At 44.9% G+C, this 24,483-nt stretch overlaps 1 non-coding gene across 1 annotated transcript; it reads right to left on the bottom strand.

Annotated features, from left to right (window-relative positions):
* Window positions 1–18,601: 18,601 nt before the first annotated feature.
* On the bottom strand, window positions 18,602–18,673 carry TRNAH-GUG (transfer RNA histidin (anticodon GUG)). Its single transcript has one exon. It is a non-coding gene; the product is annotated as a tRNA-His (tRNA).
* Between the last annotated feature and the right edge of the window lie 5,810 nt (window positions 18,674–24,483).

Raw genomic sequence — 24,483 nt, 5'->3', positions numbered from 1 at the left:
AAAATAGTGGCCACGGGATTGTGGAGAAAACTTTTTTTTTTATTTGACCCCGGTGGAAGTCCTTCTGGAACCACCCCATAAGGTCTTAGTGTGGCAGGTTTCCCTACCCTATACCCTTAGATCTTTTTCTTTCACTATTTTCAGGACAGTGAGCTAAGGGTCTGATTTATATGTTGGTGAGGAGAAAACTCGTTGTGGTGTTGACGGAGCTCCCTCACCGCCTACTTACTGGTCTGTCATCCTTATTTAATGTTGGACAGACCATAATTTGGCAATGACAGAGCATTATGCTTTTTGTTTAATAAAAGAAAATCCTGTTTCGGTATTTTCTTTTTGTAAAGCAAAATGAAATACTCTGAGTTACAGGGCTGTGTTCTACTGATGCAGACCTATGGCACAGAGTAGCATGCACTGACAGCAAGCACTGTGACGGCAGTTTCTAGCAAAGCATGAATAAATGACTGCATGCTTCCGGGTCAGTTATCAATTAAGTGGGTAGCCCCTCCATCATGGTGGATGGAGAAGTTTACTGTGCCCCCATGGTGGAACAGCGAGCCCCCTCCATGATTTAAATCACCTCTCTAAGGTCTCCAGTGTCCTGTAATGGCTGCCACAACATTTTTCTCCATGTTGTGACCAGCAAGTCAGAGCACCCACTCCCACAGGAGCCCTCCTGTGGTAATCAGGTGGCCCAAGGTTTAAAAAGCCCCCCTGTCCAATCAGCATGCTCTATTTTTTTAATTTGAGATCATAGGGTTCTTGCGAGAATCCCTCAAACCCAACCATCCAGATATATAAATAATTTTGTACCTTATTTCTCAAAAACTACTGACCAGGTTTCCACCAAATCACCAAAAGCACACTTTCTGGACTAAGATCTAGCTTCCAGACAAATTTGGTTAATTCCATTCAGCAGTTTTAGCAGTAGTGCTGTTTAAAATATTCTATGGGGATTTTGTGTTTTGGAATCCCTTTTTTCTCATCCCTCACTTCATGGATCACCTAGAAACTTTCCATGAAAAAACTAGGCAAAAAAAGCACATTTTTGGAAAGTTTTGTGAAGATTCAACAACAGCGCCAAAGTTATTAGCCAACCAAAAAATGCATTTCCTAGGGTAAACAGACCTAACTATAGCTGCCCAGGGGCAACTGCCACTGCGATATATATATATATATATATATATATATATATATGTACACACATGGAGTGGCTCCTCTGTTACAGTTGAGGAGTGTCGCCCCCACCCCCATCCCCACCAGCAGCGGGAGCTGCAAAATCTTTAAAAGAAAACAATAATAAAGTTAGTTTATTATTGTTTTCTTTTAAAGGGGTGGGACACAGGGGACAAGCAGAGCGCATATGTGTTTGGCCGGCCGTTTCAGGCCAGCCAAACACAGATGCGCAATAGGCTCTCCAGCAGCTGTGTTGCTGGGCTGGAGAGAGCCTGCACAGGCTCCCAATCTGTCTGGTAGCGCCCTGGCTGGGCGCTCCCAGCCAGTCCTGATGCTGCTTTGAGCAGTGTCAGGATTCACCGCAGGGCAGGCTGGGAGTCTGTGCCTGCAGCCAGATGATGCAAAGGAGACAGAGGAGCGGCATGGCCTACGTGCAAGTAAGTTTATTTTTTAAAATGTATTAATATTTCCCCCGTAGCAACCCCCCGTTCCCCCTCGTGCTCTGCCCCACGAGCCACGCCTGTGTATATGTATATGTATATATATATATATATATATATGCCAAGCAATATAGCCTTACAGTGGGGCACTCTTCACTGCTGGTGCAAACGCAGGGTTAAGACCAGAACCCATAAACTTCATCCATCAAAACAAGGCTGCAATCCCGGAGGCTTCATTTCACAGTTTCCTTTTCATTTTTAGATAGCATTTCTCTGCAGGTTACATTTCAGCATCCCTGGAGACACCACTACGCGTTTCAACAACCGTCTTCCTCAGGTGGTTTCCATCTTCGGGAATGCTCTATGTGCAGATTTCAATTTGGCACAGTTCCCGTGAGCCTCCATTTGGAGGCTGGAGGGTTTGTTGTTATACTTTTTAATGAAGATAAACACAGCATGCTTGAAGACTGTGGTGAGTGAAACATTGGTTTAAAAACAAAGGGAACATTAATTCATGTTGGTTCAGATGTTGGAACGATCAGCTTTAAGAGATCTGTGACTTCGCAGAAGCATTTGGAATAATGCCGTTGCGTTACTGAACATAAAGAACCACAAGTTCCAGGATGCCCTTGGGGTTATAAAGTGCAGGTTAACCGAAATGGCGTTCACCTGCCAAGAAATGCTATCTAAAAATTAAAAGAAAACTGTGAAATTAGGCCTCCTGGAGTGCAGTGTTGTTTTGATGAAATATATATATATATATATATATATATATATATATATATATATATACATATATATACATATATATATCAGACATGGGAACTTGGGAGCCCTAGCAGAGCGGGTGTAGTCTAAAGGATTGCAATTGTGAGCCTTAGAAATCCGAGTCACTGAGAAAAAAAAACACAGCACAGCAGCGGTATACTGACTAAAGTGTTTATTTCCTCATCACCATGGCAACCATGTCAATGTGTTCAGCACTTTCATGTTGGTCTCAACATGGACATGTGGCCGCTATGAGCTTCCTTTAAACATGCATAGAAAAGGTGAACGAACACTTTCCATGTTTTAAGCAAATCTGTTGTGGTGAAACGTAGACCAGAATTAATGAACAACCATATTATTATAACATCAAAAATAACAATTCATATCCATCTAGTCAAAAATAATGTGAATCAAACTGTATATCTACAAGTTAATTAACTGAAGGATTTAACATTAAGGGCCTGATTTTGAGTTTGGCGGATGGGGTCACTCCGTCATGAACGTGACCGATATCCCGCCCGCAGTAATATGATTCCATTATATCCTATGGACATCGTAATACGATGGACGGGATATCCACCACATTTCTAACAGAGTAACCCATCCACCAAATTCTAAATCAGGCCCATGGTCCAGCCTCTATTAAATTGGTCAACAATCCTACCCCAGTGTGCTCAATCCTTATGTCGATATTCAAAACTACTAATGGGTCAATTTCAATTTACCCTTTACCCATGCAATCTGTGAATCAAAGAAATAATATAAGGAAGATAACTTAAGTTTTAAGAAAAAATAAAATTCTTAAAATTGATACACTGTTAAAAAGCAGTTTTCCATCATAGGAAATTCGTTATGTCACAGAAAATCATTACTGTTTATTATTATAGATGGAAAGTTAATTCTTCATGAAAATATAAACCATCATGCTCGCAGGCTTCCAAATTATAATGTATTTGGATTCTTTGATCCTCAGAAGTATTCATTTAGAGTTTGGGGGATGGGTAACTCTGCCATAAACATCCTATTACAGGGGCATTATGTCCCATGAAATTTTCCTAGCTTTAGTAAAGGAAAGTCTAGATTTTATTAAAGAAGCGGAGGCGAGTATTATGCTTCCTTTTCTTGCTTTATTTTCAACAGCAGCCAAGACAAAGAACAAAACTACATATCCCATGACACATAGCGAATGATGTAAATGATGAGGTCATAAAGAATAACCAATGGAAAACGTTCAACCACAATAATTATCTTAACTGCGAACAACAAGTCCTCTTTTCTTGCAGGAGCAGATCAAAGTGGACGGAATAAAGGAATAATGATCAAAATAATAGAAAAAGCCATTAATAACGTGAAAAGGTCCTTGGCAAAGTCCAGGGAAGAAGGTGGAGACGACTTCAGATGGACATCAGAACATCCGGAAAGCATAGTCCGCTGATCGTGGGAGCAACCGGAAGATAGATCTTTCTGAGGAAGGGTCTTTGACACAAAAGCAGCATGTTCAAGATGAAGCGGTTGGTGCAGAGGAAACCGGCACTGGAAAAGAAAGGGTGGGTTAATAAAAGCGGTGGGATAATACTCGCCTCCGCTTCTTTAATAAAATCTAGACTTTCCTTTACTAAAGCTAGGAAAATCTGAATTTTATTACAAGAACGGAGGCTCCTATTATGCTTGTTTAAAGCATATTAACAACAGAATCAGCCATCGAAGAAATAGGTTTGCAATAAAACGTCTTAAAAGTGGAAACATTAGACCAATGTGCCGATCTAAGAATGTCCTCTAATCGAGCTTCAGCCAAAAGAGCACCTCTGGTCGAATGTGCTCCAAAAGAAGCAGTGTCAATACCCGCAAGGGCCAGGACCCACCTAACCCAGCGAGCAAGGGTAGGAGAGGAAACAGGTTTATGAGGTTTAGAAAAAGATATTAGCAACTGGGAAAAAGAGGACATTCTTAAATCAGCAGTTCTAGCAATGTAAGCTTTTAAACATTTAGCAACACAGAGCTTAGGATGTGAAGGGAAGTATGGATAATGAATGACAGAAATGTTAGTCTTAGTTCTTCTATGAATCCTAAAAGACACATTAGAAGGAGAAAACTGGACAGAGGAGACATCCAAAGCTCTAACATCAGAAACACGTTTCAAAGAAACTAAACATAACAACATAGTTAACTTTGCAGACAGATACTTCAAAGAAAGCGAATCATTATCAAGCCAAGAATTAAATAAATCCAAAACCAAATTCACATCCCATAAATATGTGTACTTAGACGTCGGAGGATTAGAAAATCTTACTCCCTTCAAAAGCCGACACACCAAAGGATGTTCTCCAACAGGTTTGCCATCTATTCGGATATGTTCGGCAGAAATGGCAGATCTATAAGTATTCACCGTTCTGTATGCTTTCCCTTGGGAGGCTAGAGAGGCTAAAAAGTTAACGATTAAAGTGACATCGGCTGAAAGGGGATCTGAATTCCTGTCCAAACACCAGCCACACCAGGCCAACCAGGCCGACCTGTAAACCTTAGATGTTCCTGGGGCCCAAGACTGGCGGATATACTGGGCAGCTTCTTCCGAAATTCCGGGGGTTCTCCAGGCTGACCCGAAATTTTCCATGCCACAAGGGTTAGAGTTGGGTTGAGAACCATATTGTGAGGACGACCTTCTGGATCGAGGAGAAGCTCTGGAAACGAAGGAATCAGAACCGGGCAATCTATTGATAATTCCAGAACTGAAGGGAACCAAGGCTGTGTCTGCCAAAAGGGGGTCACTAATACCAGGGAGACTCGTTGACGACGAACCTGGGCGAGGACTCTGGCTATCATCGCAAAAGGAGGAAAAGCATAATTTAGATCGGGAGACCAGTCCTGGAGAAAAGCGTCCGTAGCGAGAGCTTGAGGATCCGGTCTCCAGCTGTAAAACTTTGGGAGGTGAGAGTTTAACCGTGAAGCGAACAGGTCTATTGACATGATACCGAACTTTGAAGAAAGATTGCTAAACACTGAAGGATGAAGCTGCCAATCGCTGGAGTCTTTTAGATAGCGTGAACACCAATCTGCTATTGTGCTCATTTTCCCTGGTAGATATTGAGCCGTGACCGACAACTTCCGAGGGAGGCAAAACTCCCAAAAGCTTTTGGCTAGATCCGCAAGGGGCTTGGATTTCGTTCCTCCCAGATGATTGATATACCTTACTGCGGAAATGTTGTCCATCTTTAAGAGAATAGAGCAACTTACCTTGTCCTTTGCGAACGTCTTCAGAGCAAAGGAGCCTGCAAGCATCTCTAAACAATTTATGTGCAAGGCAGACTCCCTCTCTGACCATACGCCTCCAGTCGAGACTTTGCCACATCTTGCGCCCCAACCTGTCCGACTTGCATTGGATTCTAATACTAGATCTGGGGCCGAAGAGAAGATAGCTCTTCCGTTCCAGGCTTCCAAATGATCGAGCCACCACCGTATCTCTGCACGAGAGTCTTGATCCGACAGGACTATATCCGAATACTGAAGACCTTTCCGGAGATGGCGAATCTTTAACCTTTGAAGAGCCCTGTAATGCAACGGACCTGGAAATATAGCCTGAATGGAAGAGGCCAAAAGACCTACAATTCTCGCCAGAGACCGAAGAGAAATATGGGAAAGTCTGAGGGTCTGTTGTAATTCGTGTTTTATTCGCGTCACCTTCTGAAGCGGTAGAGATAGAGATGTAGTTTGAGAGTCTATGAGAAAACCTAGAAACTCTACTTGAGTGGAGGGAACAAGAGAAGATTTCTCCAAGTTTACCAGAAAACCAAGGGACTGTAACAGGTGAAGGGAAATATGTAAGTGTTGCAACAGGGTATCTTTGTTCTGAGCCATTATAAGAAATTTGTCTAGATAGATGATTAATCTTATGCCCTGTGCCCTTAAAAAGGCTACCACCGGTTTCATTACCTTTGTGAAGCACCAAGGAGCCGAAGCGAGCCCGAATGGAAGAGCTTTGAACTGGAAAATCGAACCTTCTCATTGAAACCGAAGGAATTTCCTGTAAAAGGGATGGATCGGGATTGCAAAATAAGCGTCTTGAAGATCCAGGCGGACAAACCAGTCGCCCTCTAACAGAATGTCTCTGAGATGGAGGATAGTCTCCATTTTGAAATGGTTGTAAACTACGTAGTTGTTGAACAGTCTTAGGTTTATAACTGGTCGAAACTTTTTGTTCTTCTTTTGAACCAAAAATATGGTACTGAGAAAACCTGAGGGATGAAAACATGTCTGTTCTATCACATTTTTTTAAATCAAAGTTAAAATTTCCAAATTCATCAGACGGCATTGTTCCTGAGAAAATCTTAGAGGAGGAGGTGGGGAAGCTTGGGAGGGAACCTGATAGAGATCTATGCAATAGCCCTGAATGGTTTGAAGAACCCAAGGATCCGTGGTAATTCGATACCAATTTGAAAGAAAATGGGCTAACCGACCTCCCACCGGAAGATGGCCAAATTTAAAACTCTTACCTGAGACTTGTCCCCCTCTCTGACGGTAACCTCTGGTCCTGAAACCTCTCCCTCTTTGAGGATAGAATTGAGGTTTGAACTCGGGGGAGTAGAAAGAGGAGCCTCTGAAGCTGCCACCACGGTAGGTGAAACGGCCGGTAAAGCGGCTCCTTCCTTTACCGGCCCTGCCAAAAACCCTAGAGTTGAAAATCTTCTTCATCGAGGATTGAGCTTTATCCAGTGTTGTAAACGTAGAAACATATCTACTAAGTTCTTTAATAAACGAGTCTCCAAAAAGAAGACCGTTAGCCTGCAATCCTTCCTCTCTTGACGCCAGACTGCCCAATTTAGGTTCTATTTTGAGCAACAGACTCTTTCGCCTCTCCTGGGACATGGCAGTGTTCGCATTTCCTAATAAACAAATTGCCCGTTGGGCCCAGTTGGACAAAGCATCAGGATCAATTTGTGTACCCTCCAGCCTGGCATCTTCAGCTAAATCGAGAATTCTGGTTAAAGGACCAACCAAATCCAAAAGTTTGTCCTGACACACGGACCACGCACGATCAACCCCTTTTTTCGGATCTTTACCAAATTTTGAGAAGAATAATAGCATATTAGGATCTATCGCAGGAGTGGAAGTTATGTTGTGTGACAGGGAGGGACGGGGACATTCTGATCGCAATTTATTTCTTGTGGCTTTATCCAAAGAATGTCTTAAGTGACATAAAACATACTCCGCCACATGATCAGAAGGAAACCATTCGGTGGAATTTGGGTGGTGTATTAAAGTGGGGTCAAACATTGGTTCCCCCAGAGCATCGAGAACAGTATAATCATAAACACGAGAAGAACTCGAATCAAAAGGAGACATTTTTTGCCTTTTCTCCAAAGGCCCCTGCCAGAGATCGTCAGGATCCTGAGTATCATCAAATTCTGCACCATTATAATCCATATCGTCATCAGTATCCCTCAACTGCGTTATTTCAAGAGGAGAGGGATCCGTTTCCACCGTATTAAGCTCCTTACGGGGGGAAGGACCAGCAGCCTGAGGAGAGTCATCAGCGCTTGACTTCGCCTGAGCTTTTGAAAAGGTGCGTTTTTTGCCCCTGATAGTTTCAGAAACATCAGAATTTTGAGCGGAAATATTTTTAAAAGATGATTCCAATTTTTGGGACATTTGTAACATAGAAGTAGAAACAGCCTGTTGAACCGTGCTCTGAATGAAAGAATTCAAATCTGCACGCAAATTGTCCAAATCCACCTTACTGGAGCTATCCTCTCCTTTTTTAGCCATTATTAGCTAAGAAGATAAATAACTAGTTAATAAATGAAAATGCCAGGCAGAAAATGCACAAATTGAAAAAGAATGCCAAACAAACCAACAGGAGTGCAGTGAGGAAAGGGTTAAGTTTAAAATGATACGAAGGAGTTATTTGTGGGCGTGGAGAGGACGACCTCTCGGAGGAGAAACAAAGAGGCGTGTCCGGCTCTAAATCCCCGAGCCGGAACAGACGGGAAAGGAAACTCCTTGAATTCTTTGGAGACGCGTGTGTCCGACGAGGCAGACAAACTCTCCTATAAAGGGAGAGTTTCCCGAAAAACCCAGCGTGCCGAGCAGCTCCGAGGTAAGCGCTGAAGTAAAAGAACGCTTACCTCAGGAGCGCGAGGCGGGAGAGCCGAACGTTCTTCAGAACGTTCGGCTCAGCCGCGATAGCGCGACGCGAGCGCTAGCAAACGGTATTAAAACGTTAGGAAAAACAAAGTAAATGAGCAAAGCATAAGCATTAACCAAAAGATACTTGAAATAAACAAGTAATGATTCTAAACAATACAAAATAGTAAAAATATAACAACACACGACATATACAAGTGAGGTGAGGTAAAAGGACTTATCTTGACTGCGAGCAGCAAGAAAAGAGGACTTGTTGTTCGCAGTTAAGATAATTATTGTGGTTGAACGTTTTCCATTGGTTATTCTTTATGACCTCATCATTTACATCATTCGCTATGTGTCATGGGATATGTAGTTTTGTTCTTTGTCTTGGCTGCTGTTGAAAATAAAGCAAGAAAAGGAAGCATAATAGGAGCCTCCGTTCTTGTAATAAAACTTGTAATAAGACTAACAGGATATCTGTCATGTTTGTGAGGAGTACCCTCTGCCTTCTTGGAAAGCATTCAATATGTGCTCTAGGCTAAAACTATTTTTTATCACAGTCTGTTTTGTTTCAAAATTCCATGCTACAGGATATGTTTTAATTGTGTTCTTAATGGCCATTAAATATTCCAAGATAAGCTCTTTTTACAGGGAACATAGTCGATTTTATGTCTGTGTTAGAACAAAAGCACCCAATCAAGTAAACTGTAGAGCATGGTGTGTGATTTCTAATTTTGTGTTTCATTCTTCTGAATGGTACGCCACATTAACTTATTTTGTGATTGTGTAGGCACATTTTACATTTACCACATTTACAAAACCTGGGGGATTTCATAATTAAATGTTTTGGTTCTTTGGGTGAAAAACTATTCACTAGCTAGTCCTTCAGAGACTTTGTCCTGCAAAAAGTCGCACAGGGATTTTGCGGCAATGATCTACCAACTCAAAAATACAATTTGAATATTTGCCAATGCTTATGTAGGATGTTCTTTATGTTCATTGTGTGCAAATTGAATTTCATTCCATGTGAGTTGTAAGCTGTGATTACTCTAGTAGTGTCCTTTGTATCGTTTTTCTTGGCAAATATTAATTCTTCTCTCTATGTGTATCAGCTTTATTTTTCAGTGATTGTTACAATTTTGATGGCATAATGTCTGTGTTTAATTCTAGATATTCTATTCTGTGTCTTCTTTGCATAACTGTTTAATACACTACATTTTGGTTCTGCGCACAGCAGTTCTCCATCCGATATGCTGTTGATCAGGTTTCTGCGATAGAGACTAGTGAAGCGCTACTTCCAGCTGTGGGTTTCCTATGTAGTTTGATAGTCACTAAACCATCTGCAACTTAACCCCTTCGCTGCCAGGCCTTTTCCCCCGCCTTTTTTAGCTATTTGGGGCAAGGCGCGCTTAGGCCCTCATAACTTTTTGTCCACATAAGCTAACCAAGCCAAATTTGCGTCCTTTTTTTCCAACATCCTAGGGATTCTAGAGGTACCCACACTTTGTGGGTTCCCCTGAAGGAGGCCAAGAAATTAGCCAAAATACAGTGAAAATTTCGTTTTTTTCAAAAAAATGGGGAAAAGTGGCTGCAGAAGAAGGCTTGTGGTTTTTCCCCTGAAAACGGCATCAACAAAGGGTTTGTGGTGCTAAACTCACCAGCTTCCCAGCTTTCAGGAACAGGCAGACTTGAATCAGAAAACCCAATTTTTCAACCCAATTTTGGCATTTTACTGGGACATACCACATTTTTGTGCTTTCAGCCTCCTTCCAGTCAGTGACAGAAAAGGGCATGAAACCAATGCTGGATCCCAGACACCTAAACATTTCTGAAACGTAGAACAAATTCTGAATTCAGCAAGGGGTCATTTGTGTAGATCCTACAAGGGTTTCCTATAGAAAATAACAACTGAAAAAGAAAAATATTGAAATTGAGGTGAAAAAAACATCAATTTTTCTCTACGTTTTACTCTGTAACTTTTTCCTGCAATGTCAGATTTCCGAAAGCAATATACCGTTATGTCTGCTGGACTCCTCTGGTTCCAGGGATATATAGGGCTTGTAGGTTCATCAAGAGCCCTAGGTACCCAGAGCCAATAAATGAGCTGCACCCTGCAGTGCGTTTTCGTTCTATCCCGGGTATACAGCAATTCATTTGCTGAAATATAAAGAGTAAAAAAATAGCTATCAAGAAAACCTTTGTATTTCCAAAAAGGGCACAAGATAAGGTATTGAGTAGCAGTGGTTATTTGCACATCTCTGATTTCCGGGGTGACCATACTAGCATGTGAATTACAGGGCATTTCTCAAATAGATGTCTTTTTTATACACTCTCCTATATTTGGAAGGACAAAATGTAGAGAAAGACAAGGGGCAATAACACTTGTTTTGCTAATCTATGTTCCCCAAAGTCTCCCGATAAAAATGATACCTCACTTGTGTGGGTAGGCCTAGCGCCCACGACAGGAAACGCCCCAAAACGCAACTTGGACACATCCCATTTATTTTAAAGAAAACAGAGGTGTTTTTTGCAAAGTGCCTACCTGTAGATTTTGGCCTCTAGCTCAGCCGGCACCTAGGGAAACCTACCAAACCTGTGCATTTTTGAAAACTAGAGACCAAGGGGAATCCAAGATGGGGTGACTTGTGGGGCTCTGACCAGGTTCTGTTACCCAGAATCCTTTGCAAACCTCAAAGTTTGGCTAAAAAAACACATGTACCTCACATTTCTGTGGCAGAAAGTTCTGGAATCTGATAGGAGCCACAGATTTCCTTTCACCCAGCGTTCCCCCAAGTCTCCTGATAAAAATGATACCTCACTTGTGTGGGTAGGCCTACCGCCCGCGACAGGAAATGCCCCAAAGCGCAACGTGGACACATCCCATTTTTTTAAAGAAAACAGAGGTGTTTTTTGTAAAGTGCCTACCTGTAGATTTTGGGCTCTAGCTCTGCCGGCACCCAGGGAACCCTACCAAACCTGTGCATTTTTTAAAACTAGAGACCTAGGGGAATCCAAGTTGGGGTGACTTGTGGGGCTCTGACCAGGTTCTATTACCCAGAATCCTTTGCAAACCTCCGAATTTGGCTAAAAAAACACATTTTCCTCACATTATGGTGACAGAAAGTTATGGAATCTGAGAGGAGCCACGTATTTCCTTCCACCCATCGTTCCCCCAAGTCTCCCGATAAAACTGATACCTCACTTGTGTGGGTAGGCCTAGCGCCCGCGACACGAAATGCCCCAAAGCGCAACGTGGACACATCCCATTTTTTGACAGAAAACAGAGCTGTTTTTTGCAAAGTGCCTACCTGTAGATTTTGGCCTCTAGCTCAGCCGGCACCTAGGGAAACCTACCAAACCTGTGCATTTTTGAAAACTAGAGACCTAGGGGAATCCAAGATGGGGTGACTTGTGGGGCTCTGACCAGGTTCTGTTACCCAGATTCCTTTGCAAACCTCAAAATGTGGATAAAAAAACACATGTTCCTCATATTTCTGTGGCAGAAAGTTCTGGAATCTGAGAGGAGCCACAAATTTCCTCCCACCCAGCGTTCCCCCAAGTCTCCCGATAAAAATGATGCCTCACTTGTATGGGTAGGCCTAGCGCCCGCGGCAGGAAATGCCCCAAAGCGCAACATGGACACATCCCATTTTTTGAAAGAAAACAGAGGTGTTTTTTGCAAAGTGCCTACCTGTAGATTTTGGCCTCTAGCTCAGCCGGCACCTAGGGAAACCTACCAAACCTGTGCATTTTTGAAAACTTGAGAGCTAGGGGAATCCAAGATGGGGTGACTTGTGGGGTTCTGACCAGGTTCTGTTACCCAGAATCCTTTGCAAACCTCAAAGTTTGGCTAAAAAAACACATTTTCCTCACATTATGGTGACAGAAAGTTATGGAATCTGAGAGGAGCCACATATTTCCTTCCACCCAGCGTTCCCCCAGGTCTCCCGATAAAAATGATACCTCACTTGTGTGGGTAGGCCTAGCGCCCACGACAGGAAATGCCCCAAAGAGCAACGTGGACACATCCCATTTTTTTAAAGAAAACAGAGGTGTTTTTTGCAAAGTGCCTACCTGTAGATTTTGGGCTCAAGCTCTGCCGGCACCTAGGGAAACCTACCAAACCTGTGCATTTTTGAAAACTAGAGACCTAGGGGAATCCAAGATGGGGTGACTTGTGGGGCTCTGACCAAGTTCTGTTACCCAGAATCCTTTGCAAACCTCAAAATGTGGCTAAAAAAACACATTTTCCTCACATTTCTGTGGAAGAAAGTTCTGGAATCTGAGAGGAGGCACAAATTTCCTTCTACCCAGCGTTCCCCCAAGTCTCCTGATAAAAATGATACCTCACTTATGTGGGTAGGCCTAGTGCCCGCAACAGGAAATGCCCCAAAGCGCAACGTGGACACATCCCATTTTTTTAAAGCAAACAGTGCCTACCTGTGGATTTTGGCCTGTAGCTCAGCCGGCACCTAGGGAAACCTACCAAACCTGTGCATTTATGAAAACTAGAGACCTAGGGGAATCCAAGATGGGGTGACTTGTGGGGCTCTGACCAGGTTCTGTTACCCAGATTCCTTTGCAAACCTCAAAATTTGGCTAAAAAAACACATTTTCCTCTCATTTCGGTGACAGAAAGTTCTGGAATCTGAGAGGAGCCACAAATTTCCTTCCACCCAGCGTTCCCCCAAGTCTCCCAATAAAAATGATACCTCACTTGTGTGGGTGGGCCAGGTGCCTGCAACAGAATAAGGCCCAAAACTTGTAGAGATAGAGGGGATAGCACAGCGAGTTTATAAGGACATATTCTTTGATACATCTTTAGACTGACTCTGCTTTGGGGACCCACATAAGTGAGGTGTCATTTTACTTGGGAGACTGAGGGGAAAACTGGGGAGTAGGAATTTTGTGCTGGAGCGGTGATCCTACTAAGAAAAGTCAGGAAAATATGCTTTTTTAAGCAAATTTTGATGTTTACAGAGGAGTCTGGGTAAGAAAATGTTGGGGGAGCCACGCAAGCCAAACCTCCCTGGACTCCTTGGGGTGTCTAGTTTTAAAAAATGTCTGGGTTTTGTAGGTTTCCCTAGATGAAGGCCGCACCCAGGACCAAAAACATAGGTGGCCCCTCCTCCCCAAACACAGGTATTTTGTAATATATCATTTTGATGTGTGCACATACGTCCGTGATGTGCCAAACACTAAAATTGTGAAAAGAAACACACTTAGGTTATGTGAAAAAGACCCCTCACCCACCAACCAAGTTCAGTGGATCAAATTTTATTAACAAGAGATTTCACAAAAATGAAATGCACTGTTAATAACTGAAAGGCAAAAAACTGAACCAATGACTCACAGCTCGTGAGCTGTAAAGCCGGGACAAGGCACCAACCGCTTTACAGTCCATTCACACACCTTTCATACATGACACGCACAAGACCATTCACACCGCCAGCCACGGGCCCAGCACATTACAACACTCACATCGACTGACCGTGCCACTCAAGGGCCCATCACTTACATACGCCCACATGCCTGATACAAGAATCACACCAGCTGATGGGAGTGTGGACTGGCGTTTGTCTGGCACCGCCAGCCAAGCGCCACCCCAAGCACACCGCCAGCCAAGCCCCACCCCAAGCACACCGCCTTCCAAGCCCCACCCCACGCACACCGCCAGCCAAGCGCCACCCCACGCACACCACCAGCCAAGCACCACCCCACGCACACTGCCAGCCAAGCCCCACCCCACGCACACCGCCAGCCAAGCGCCACCCCACGCACACCGCCTTCCAAGCGCCACCCCACGCACACCGCCAGCCAAGCACCACCCCACGCACACCGCCAGCCAAGCGCCACCCCACGCACACCTCCAGCCAAGCGCCACCCCACACACACTGCCATCACTTTTTTTTTGTTTATTAACAACAAAGAAACCACTAATTATAAAATAAGCACAAAACTACAAACACAAAAGCTCTAACTAAATACATGACAGAGATGCCAACTGTGAAACATATGAAAATATAAAACAGACAGCTTACGCTCACGGTATTTCCCAGAAGTTTTTCTTTGTGTGGTAACTTCTATAACAGCTGGGCACACACAACCCAGGCTTTGAAGGGCATTCGGGGCAGTACATCCGGCTCTCCCTCCGGATTAATCTCCGGGCACATACTCTACATTTCTTTGTGGGCAAGTCTTTTTTGGGAGTGGGAGGAATGTGATCTGGAAAGTGACGATCTTTCAATCTAGCCACATCCTCCACCACTTCTACTCTAGGAACTCTTGCCGGTTCCACCACAATAAGGCTTTCTATCACCGACTCCTGAAATTTAACAAATGTCATCCTTGACTCAGGTGAACAATTCTTGTATACAATAAAGGCATTAAAAGTTGCCAAATGAAATAAATGTAGGGCCAACTTTTTATACCACACGTAAGACTTACGAAGAGCAGTGTAAGGTTCCATCCTCTGATCTACTCTATCAACACCACCCATGTGTCTATTGTAGTCCAAAATGCACGCAGGTTTGCGCACTTCCGCAACCTGACCCCAAACAGTCACTGGGGAAGTACTCTCATCATGGATGGTAGTTAGCATGTACACATCCCTCCTGTCTGAAAATTTCATAGCTAGCAGCTCAATATTCCGCAAGGCACTGCACTGTCCCCTCTCAAGTTTTTTACAGACAAGCTCCTTTGGATAGCCTTTCCGGTTAGAACGGATTGTGCCACAAGCAACAGTGTCTACTCTAAACAACTCCTTGAACAACTGCACTCCAGTGTAGAAATTATCTACGTACAAATGGTGACCTTTGTTAAACAGCCGTCTAGCAAGTTCCCACACAATATTTTCGCTAACTCCAAAAGTGGCCGGACAACCAGGAGGGTCAATACTGGAATCCCTACCAGTGTAGACCCAGAAATTATACACATATCCTGTACTGCTTTCTGACAGCAGATACAATTTAATCCCATACCGTGCCCTCTTACTAGGAATGTACTGCTTAAAAACTAAACGCCCCTTGAAAAGGACCAAAGACTCGTCCACTTATCTCTTTGCCTGGAACATAGACCTCTGAAAAACGATCCACAAAATTATCAAGGACAGGCCTAATCTTAAAAAGACGGTCACAATCAGGGTGATCTCGTGGCAAGGCTAAAGCATTGTCTACAAAATGCAGCATACGAAGAAGAAGCAAATACCGATTACGTGTCATAGTTGCAGGAAATATAGCCGTTGCCATCAAGGGACTAGTAGACCAATAAGAAGCCAGTGACGGCTTCCTGATCAACCCCATCAAAAAAGACAAACCTAAAAACTTTTTCATCTCTTCCAGATATAAGGGAACCCACTGAGTAGCTCTAGACTGAGGCTTAAGTCTGGCAGCGTTGTCCCACAAATATTGCTCTGCATACACATTTGTCTGCTCCACAATCTCTTCCAAAAATACATCGTCCATAAACAAGTGAAAGAAATGGACAGGCAAAAAGTTTTCCGTATTAACTCTACACCCTGGGAGACCAGTAAGTGCAGGTAACTGTGGCTGCTCCATGTTTGGGACAATCCAGGTGTCAGGTCTTCCAATGGGAAACCCTTCAGCCCCAGGCTGCTGCACTCTTGGCACATCAATGTCCTCCTCTAACACAGGCCCTTCATCTGCACTGAGAGTAGCTTTCTCATCAGAAGAATACTCTCGGACAGAAAACTCACTTCCAGAATATCCTGCTTCCTCCTCTACCTCAGATGCAGAGTCAGTGTCGTAATCATGGTCTGAAGACGACTCAAAGAGCATACGAACAGCCTGCTGAGCGGTCATTTTGCGGCTAGCCATGATCCTCACTAACAACAAATGGATTGCCAACACCAACTAGCACTAAAATAAGTAATAAACAAAGTGTAGCTTTATCACAAAGAGTTATGTTCTAAAAAAACTATACCACTCTCTTGCCTGAAAAAGCTACTCACCAAGCAACTACTCTGCACAGACACAGCAATCACCAATGATATCCCACTAAAAAGAAAAAAGAAAAAAGCAAATTAGACATATGACAACACAAATATCATTGTGCTCAAATCTAAGGACAATGTCAAACACACAATACTGCATTTAGTACACCACCTACAAACATGTCATTCATGCATGTCAACAATACTCCTTTGGAGTAAATTGCTTTCACTTACCTAAAACATGCAACTATGCAATCCTCAGGACAACTACTGCCAAAACCGCAAGGATCCACAGAAAAAGCGTTGAACTAGAAGAAAAAGAAGAAACAAATTGTTATAATCACAAATACAAATACTTCGCCAGTTAACAAACACCCCACCACCAAGAACTTAGAAGTTGTCCCTGGTACCTAAGTGGATCCTGCCCCCCTCGGGGGCAGATGGGTGTAAAAAAATTGGCCAATCTGCCCCCAAGGGGGGCAGAAATGGGCAACACCTCCCCTTTAGGGGGCGAGCCTTCCCAAAGGGGGCACCCCCAGCACAAAACAAAAAAAAGGGAACAAAAAAAAAAATCCCTGGCGTATTGGTGGTTTCTGCCCTCCTTGGCGGCAGATGGGCCTACAAAAATAGGCCCATCTGCCCCCAAAGGGGGCAGAGATGGCCAATATGAACTTTCCCCACTTTAGGGGGGCGACCGTTGCCCAAGGGGTGCCCCCAAAAACACACCACACTCACACCAGACAATCCCTGGCGCCAAGTGTGCTTCCACCCCCCGGGGGCCAGATCGTCCAAAAAAATGGCTGGTCTGCCATCGGGGGGCCGAACCAGAAAAAAAAAATAGCCCCCCAGGGGAGCGACCCTTGAGCAAGGGGTTGCCCCCAAAATAAACAATAAAAACAAAATCCCTGGTGTCTAGTGGATTTCGCCCCCCCCCCCCCCTTGGGGGCAGGTCGCCCCCAAAAGAAACTTTTCGTTACAAATAAATCCCTGGTGTCTGGTGGATTTCACCCCCCCTGGGGGCAGATCGGCCGAAAAAAAGGCGATCTGCCCCCAGGGGGGGGGGCGAAACACTAAAAAAAATTGACCCTGGGGGGGTGACCCTTGCCCAAGGGGTCGCCCCCAAAATACATAAACAAAACAAAATCCCTGGTGTCTCGTGGATTTTGACCCCCCACCCCCCGGGGCAGATCCGCCGAAAAATCAGCGGATCTGCCCCCGGGGGGGGTGAAATACTAAAAAAAGGTCACCCCCAAAAGACCTGGAGAAATCCCTGGTGGCTAGTGGAGATTCCTGCTCCACGATCGCGGGCCCTGCCCCCGATCGTGGAGCAGGAATCTAGTGAAAACAGGCACAGGGGGAAAGGAAAAACCCTTTCCTTTCCCCCCGTGTCTGTTTCCCTCCTCCCCAAAACCCCAAAAAAGGAAAGGACTCACCTTTCTGGGTCCTTTCCCCTTGAAGCACTGGAAGCAAATGGCTTCCAGCGCGTCCCGGCAACACTTGATGACGTCGGCGCGCTGTGCGCGCGCTGACGTCATCAGATTGCCGGGGAGGGGTCGGTGGTGGAAGGTCTTCCCCTTCCATCCCCGCCTTGGGGGGAGGGGGATGCACAGGGGGGGCGCGTCAACGCTCCCCCAAGTTCCCATGCCTTGGACGAGGTGACCTCGTCCAAGGCACACGGGAACTGTAGCCTTGGACGAGGTCATCTCGTCCAAGGCGCAGAACAGGTTAATTTGGACTCCTTTTCAGCAACGCCCCCTTAACTACTGCTGCCCCTTCAGATTCAAAGATGGCTTCTCCCAATGTATTTGAGGCTGGCAACATGGGGCTGAACGGAAATCCCTCTGATAACAGCGAGGGATGTCCTGGGCATCCTTGTGGTACCTTAAAGGGGACATCTTCCTGCTAGCATTACTGGCTCTCGATGTGAGGTCCAGAATGCAAGGCTTCTAATGTGCTTTTGTGAAGACACAATTTTGCTTTCAGTTACATTGTCTTGTCACTTTCTAGAGGCAGGTTCTGAGCTGAAGCAATCTAGCGCACTTTTAGAGAAAATAAACATTTTGATACTATTTAATTTGTGAAATCATTATCGCCTTTATGTGTTAAAAGAAAAGGAGACGCCCAACTGCCGTGACATTGCCACCCGCAATGCCGTGACTCGGATTCGAACCGAGGTTGCTGCGGCCACAACGCAGAGTACTAACCACTATACGATCACGGCGAGCTACTTGGGCTCTGACGTAACGTGACGGATTTATGAGCTGTGAAGTGTCAGGGCCGCCCTCAGATTGGAAGTTGTTTTGTACTGTTCGCCTTGTTTATGTGGCGCTGCTGCAAACATTAAGAAGTAGAACCGCGAGTAGTTACTCGTTTTTTCACCACATTACAGACAACTATTGACGTCATGGTTATGCTGTCCCTGGGACACCACATATCTGATTTCGTGACCCCCGCATTTGCCCACATTGCGCCTTCACATACATGAGTCTGGGGAAGGACAGAGTTTATTCCTAGACACCCGCTCGTTTCAGAGCGCGAAGGGACTCACACGTGTGCCCAGCGCCATCCACTCATGCCCACCCCCGCTCACCCCCCAGGTGTCTCTCCACACACAAAGGAGAAACCCTGAGGAGGCCAGGGTGCGCATCCTGCTGCCGGCCAGAGCCCCCCCCCAGCCCCGGGGGCGCTCTCGGCCCTGCACACGTAAGGGGGAGCCTGCGAGGCCCAGGGGGGGTGCGGGGGTGCCACCTGCCAAGCACGCAGGCTGCTTCTGCGCCAGATACACCGTCCTAGTGTCGGAGGGATGGGGGCCTTTGCTACTCCTCTGAGGGGGCTCCTGGGAGGAGTTCCCTCGCCGCCTGGGTGTCAGTGTGTGGATGAAGAGGAGCCTACCTTGGGGGGCGAGTCCCCTTCACACAGACAGGGTCCACCCACACTTCGATGCTGTGCAGGCCGAGTGACTGAAACAGCCACATATTAGAAGAAATAAAATACGCTCGGCTGTGCATTCTGTTTCTTGCGGTGCTTTAGTTATGTAGTATTATTAATAATAACAATATATTTTAAAAACCCATGCATACGGCACTTCTGCCGCTTCTAAGCGCTGTGCATATTAGCTGGCCCGGTAGCGCAGCTGGATGGAGTGTGCTTCTAGCAGGTCAAAGGCCTCCGGAAATTATGGCCAAGATGTTGTTTTTCCACTGCACCCATCGAAGATTCGTCAAGTGACCAAACAGCTCGATTTGCTGGGCGGTCGGATTTTCACCTTTCAGATTTTCAAAAAGGATCGAGTGGACAGAGGGGCGTAGATTGGTCGGTATGAATGGTGGGGGGCGTTTAACAATTCAAACCCCAGGTGACAGGCGCCTCACCATACCCGACTGAAAGCACCTGCTCCCAACTATTTATCACAAACTTTATGTATTAGGGGGGTGTAACACATCCCCCCCCCCCCCAGGAAAGATGTGATGTGCTCCGGAGCTGAGTGGTTTGGCAGCCGCAAGCAGAAACCTCCTTGCCTAACACTGAGAAGATCTTGTGTAAAGGCCGCAGTGGCGCCCTCTACCGCCCTTATTATTTAAATGAAATCCACATATATTTGTACATATGGTGCTCGGGTCTGACGCCCTCGCCTGGGGCACTAGCTGCTCCAATAGAAAACATGAGAACTCTGCTTGGAAGTTTAGAAAGGGACCGGGGTGTTTGTCCCGGGGGGGAAGAGTGAGAAACCTTGTACTGTGGTCGTGGGGGGTGATCGGAAGATAAAGCGACGTTAGAGGTGACAAAGCAACCAGACTTTGTGTAGCACAAGCAAAAGCACATCTGGGGATGAGTCCTTGAATGAGTGGATTGTGCCAAAAGGCGCTCCGTAGAAGGCCGGGGCCAGAGAGGACATCCCGTGAGACTAAGGACTCAGCCACGACTCCTGCCTGCCACCCTTCATTTCTGGTAACGGCGATGCCACGTTAGACCGGCGGCACGAATGTCTGCAGCATTGCCCTGTACTCAGTGCTTGAAATGGGCCGGTCCTGTCCGGTACGGAGTACCGGCACTTTTTTGTTTTGAGAGGGAGAGTACCTGCACTTCTCAAGAAAAACGTGATACTTTTAATTGGAGAGAACCGACACTTCTGCTTTTCCACTTCAAGCACTGCCTGAACTTGTAACAGTGGCGTAACTACCCCCCCAAGTACCTGAAGAGGTGCCCACCTCCCTGAACCCACTCGGGGCTTGGCGCCCGGGCACAGCGCACTGTGCTGAAGGCGGTGCAGTGGAGCTCAGGGCCTTTGTAATGCTTGTAAGCTAAAGTCACACGGTGCAAGATCCCGGAGCTCCTTCGTTAATTCCGCTCGCCCAGGCCGACTGCGAGTTTTGCGGTGCGTTGTGCCTCTTTCTTTAAAGCAGGGGCAACGTTTCCAAGTCGCTTTTATAAATGGCAACATTGTATTCCTTTCACCTTTTTAAACTCGCTGTTACACTGTTCATATGACGTTGCTACATTGTAGCTGCCTCCAGTTCTGCAATCTGAGTGTTTGGGGGAGATGATTTCTTCTTGTCGCTCAAATAAATAGTAAAATGGCGGCACAACTGAAAAAAACATTTGGTTTAAAAAACACACACTTGTAGGACATCTACATTGGCGTATGTTTCTGAAATGTATTTTTTATTGGAAGCATACAGTAGTCCCATTTAAGTGACTGTGTTTTTTTATTTGTTTTGGCATATGTTTGCAAAAAATAAGAAACCATTTCACCAGCATACCCAGGCCAGACGTGCTGGATATGCCAATGCTTCTTCTTCTTGCTTCTGCACTAAGTAAGAATATGTATCAGTTTGTTCCTGGTTAGGAAAAAAAAATGTAAAAAATGAGCAACGTTTGCCCTTCGTGGGTAGGAAATGCCCAGGTGTGGGTCCTGTGCTAGCTGCGCTACTAGATTCACGCTAGCCTGGCTGATGAAGGGGGATACCCTGAAACCGGTCCCAGGATGCCGGTTTCCGCTCCAGGGAGGACCTGGCCTCGCAGTCCGAGCTGGACTGTTCCCATGGGGAACAGGGTCAAGACTGGTTTGCATGTGGCTCGTTCCAAACTGGGGTGACGCTGGGTACAAAATATCAATGAATTAAACCTAAATCTGTGACTCGGGGTGAGTTTTTGAAAAGGTTCAAGACTCTGTCCTTCATTTTATTTTGTGGTGTTGCAAAGTTTGGATATACTCTGCCACCCCTCTGCGAATCACCCGTCCCTATGTATAGTGTATCGAAATTAGTGTAACTTGTGCAAAAGTTGGCTCACATCCGGACACTGTGTGCAGAGTGCATTAGCATGCCTTTGATCCCAAATCCTACTGCAATCATCATCATCACTGATGCATAATTTGTGCCTCCACCTGTCTATCCCGGTCCAGTATTTCAGCATACGTGAACCCTAGCAGTTTCTATAACTATTCCAATTTTGTTGCCAGGGTATCCTACTCACATATTTATTCACAAAAATGCTGCCTCTAGTGAAAGGAATGACTGTGGAGCAGTGCTATATTTGTAAATCAAAACTTGCCGATGCCCAAAGCCCTCCTCTTAAACATTCGGCTGCTGCAATTAAATGTACGACCACAGAATACTGAGGCAGCGTAATCCTGAAGCCATCTTGGGCAGTGCTTGGAGCGGAAACATAGAAATCAGAGTACCTGCTTGTTTCCGGTACTCTCCAATGAAAAGTATTTTGTTTTTCTGGAGAAGTGTATGTACTCTCCCTCGCAAAATAAAAAAGTGCCGGTACTCAGTGCCAGACTGTACCAGCTAATTTAAAGCACTGATCTCGGGCCTCTTCAATCCATTTATAGTCACCCCCTGCCCCTTATCCTCACTCTTGCAGCTTTTTGCTTTCTCCCATTGTGACGCTTTTTCGTTTTTCTCTTCCTCCGTCTTTCACATATGTGTCTTTTGCTTGCAGTACATGCTTAAGACAGAAAAATAAGTGCCGGCCCTCAAAAATACGTGGCGGGTCCCCGCACTGGAAACAACAAGCATAAATTAAGCACTGCTGTGGAGACAATCTCACCAGCCTCAGGGAGTGATTAATGTAAGTATGAACTGTATGAAACATTGTTGACATCCGGAAAGCCATGTCATGAATTAAGAAGTCTCCAGTCATGCCATGTTTCTGAGGTTCATGCATTGAATTCTGGAAAATGTAGCCTTGTTTAGCCAATTATGAAACAGGACTAGAAGTTTTGGAATTAAAAGTAAAAATCATGGACTGGAGCAATACATCATTGAAGGACCTGGTAAGCTTGGCAGCTTTGAGTCTCAAAGATTGTTTTAGGATTTAGACAGCTCGGGTACATTAAGTCACCTGAGGGGCAGAAAAGGATAACATGTCTGGAGTACAGGGCTCTGGTAATTGGGATTACACAAACAGAATACACCAGAACACAATGCTTTTGCATATACTCACGTCATGGGTTACTTTTTGACTTCCAGGTCATTAGAGTAAGAGTCAGTATTTAGGCCTCTGTCAGCAATGGGCAGACATCTGGCAGCATGTTTTGCCTTGTAGCTGTAGTTTCCCGCTTTGCTTGGTTCAACCACCTTTATCATTTTTTCCCTTTATGGTTCCCCTGAAGATAACATTTCCCTTATATTGGAGCTCCTTTACTTGGTCCTCCAATCTTGTTTGTTTATTTTTGTTTATTTTTGCTTATGCTTTATTACTCAGTTGACAACCTGACTGTCTTTTGGTGTCATTACAGTTTGCAAGCCCACATGGACCTGTCTGAAAACCCACTTCAGCATGTGCTTCAAGCCATCAATAAAATTCAGGGTGAATTAGGTACAACCGTTCAAGGATAGGCTTTTCTGTTGACTTGTATGTGTCATGCAGTTGCTTTGCAAACTACAACAAACATCTCGACTACACTAATGATGCTTCCCCTACTGAGTAAAAAAAAAGTACAGGAATCAACTCATGAATAAATCTCAGCCACTGATATTTACTCATGCACATTCCATTCCATTGCTATTTTGCACATTATGCCAGCTCATTTGGGGCCCAGCCATATGCAAATCAGTCTTGACCTTGCTCCAATAGGAACAGACCAGCCTGAACCGCCAGGTCTGTTCTTCTCTGAACTGAACAAAAGCACCTCAACACCAGTTTCACACTTATTGGGGAAGGTTGGTCAGGTACGGCTCGGTTCCAGATGCCCCCCAACAGCAAGTCATGGTCCTCCTAAACAGAAATATATGGAAAGAACATGAATAATAGGAAGTACAGCTCTGGCAAGTTCCTTACCACTAACGGTTCCCAAAAAGTTTGGGGGAGAGCTCCTTATGTTTCAACCCTTTTTGGCACAGTGTCAAATGTATTTCCTAAAATGACCCCCATTTTTTGCTTCAGATACTTTTAAAGTAGCCTTCTTCTCTCATATGTGATTACAGATATCATGACGTGGGCTACTCTTTAATTTTCAATCAGGGTTCTTAGCTTTCTAATTGAAATCAGTTCTTTTATCATCAGTGGGCAACTGATCCACTACATCAACAGCCTTCATACAACTAACACTGCAAAATGATGCCGAACATAAAGTTAGCCGGGAGAGTGGAGAGTTTATTCAAGAAGATCAGGGATATCCCATGTAATCAAAACTGATGAATGTATGTCTTTGCAAGAAGAGCCCAATGTAGATCAGGAGATGAAAGAAGCCTCTTGCCAGGGGAGAGAAGGAAAGGAGAAGAAAGGTGGCATTATTCCTTGGTTGTGGCAAGAAGGGGCATTTTTTGCAAATGTTTCTCAGCTGTCGGGATGTATATTGGCACCTAGAGAGCAATAAGAGGGCACATTTCCATCTTTAAGTATTAATCACAACAACTCGAGGTCCCATTCAGTATTCGCATTAGTGTATTTTGGCGCATTAAGGTGGTTTATTAACAATGCTTTACAGAACAAGATGGAAAAAGTACCCAAAAAGATAGCAGGGATTGATGGTGCAACTGTATTGTTGCAAGGCAGACATTTCCAAAGAAAACTGCTCTG

This window comes from Pleurodeles waltl, chromosome 12 (genome assembly GCF_031143425.1).
Source record: "Pleurodeles waltl isolate 20211129_DDA chromosome 12, aPleWal1.hap1.20221129, whole genome shotgun sequence".
NCBI classification, from domain to species: domain Eukaryota; kingdom Metazoa; phylum Chordata; class Amphibia; order Caudata; family Salamandridae; genus Pleurodeles; species Pleurodeles waltl.
This window is presented reverse-complemented; position numbering and strand designations above follow the sequence as displayed.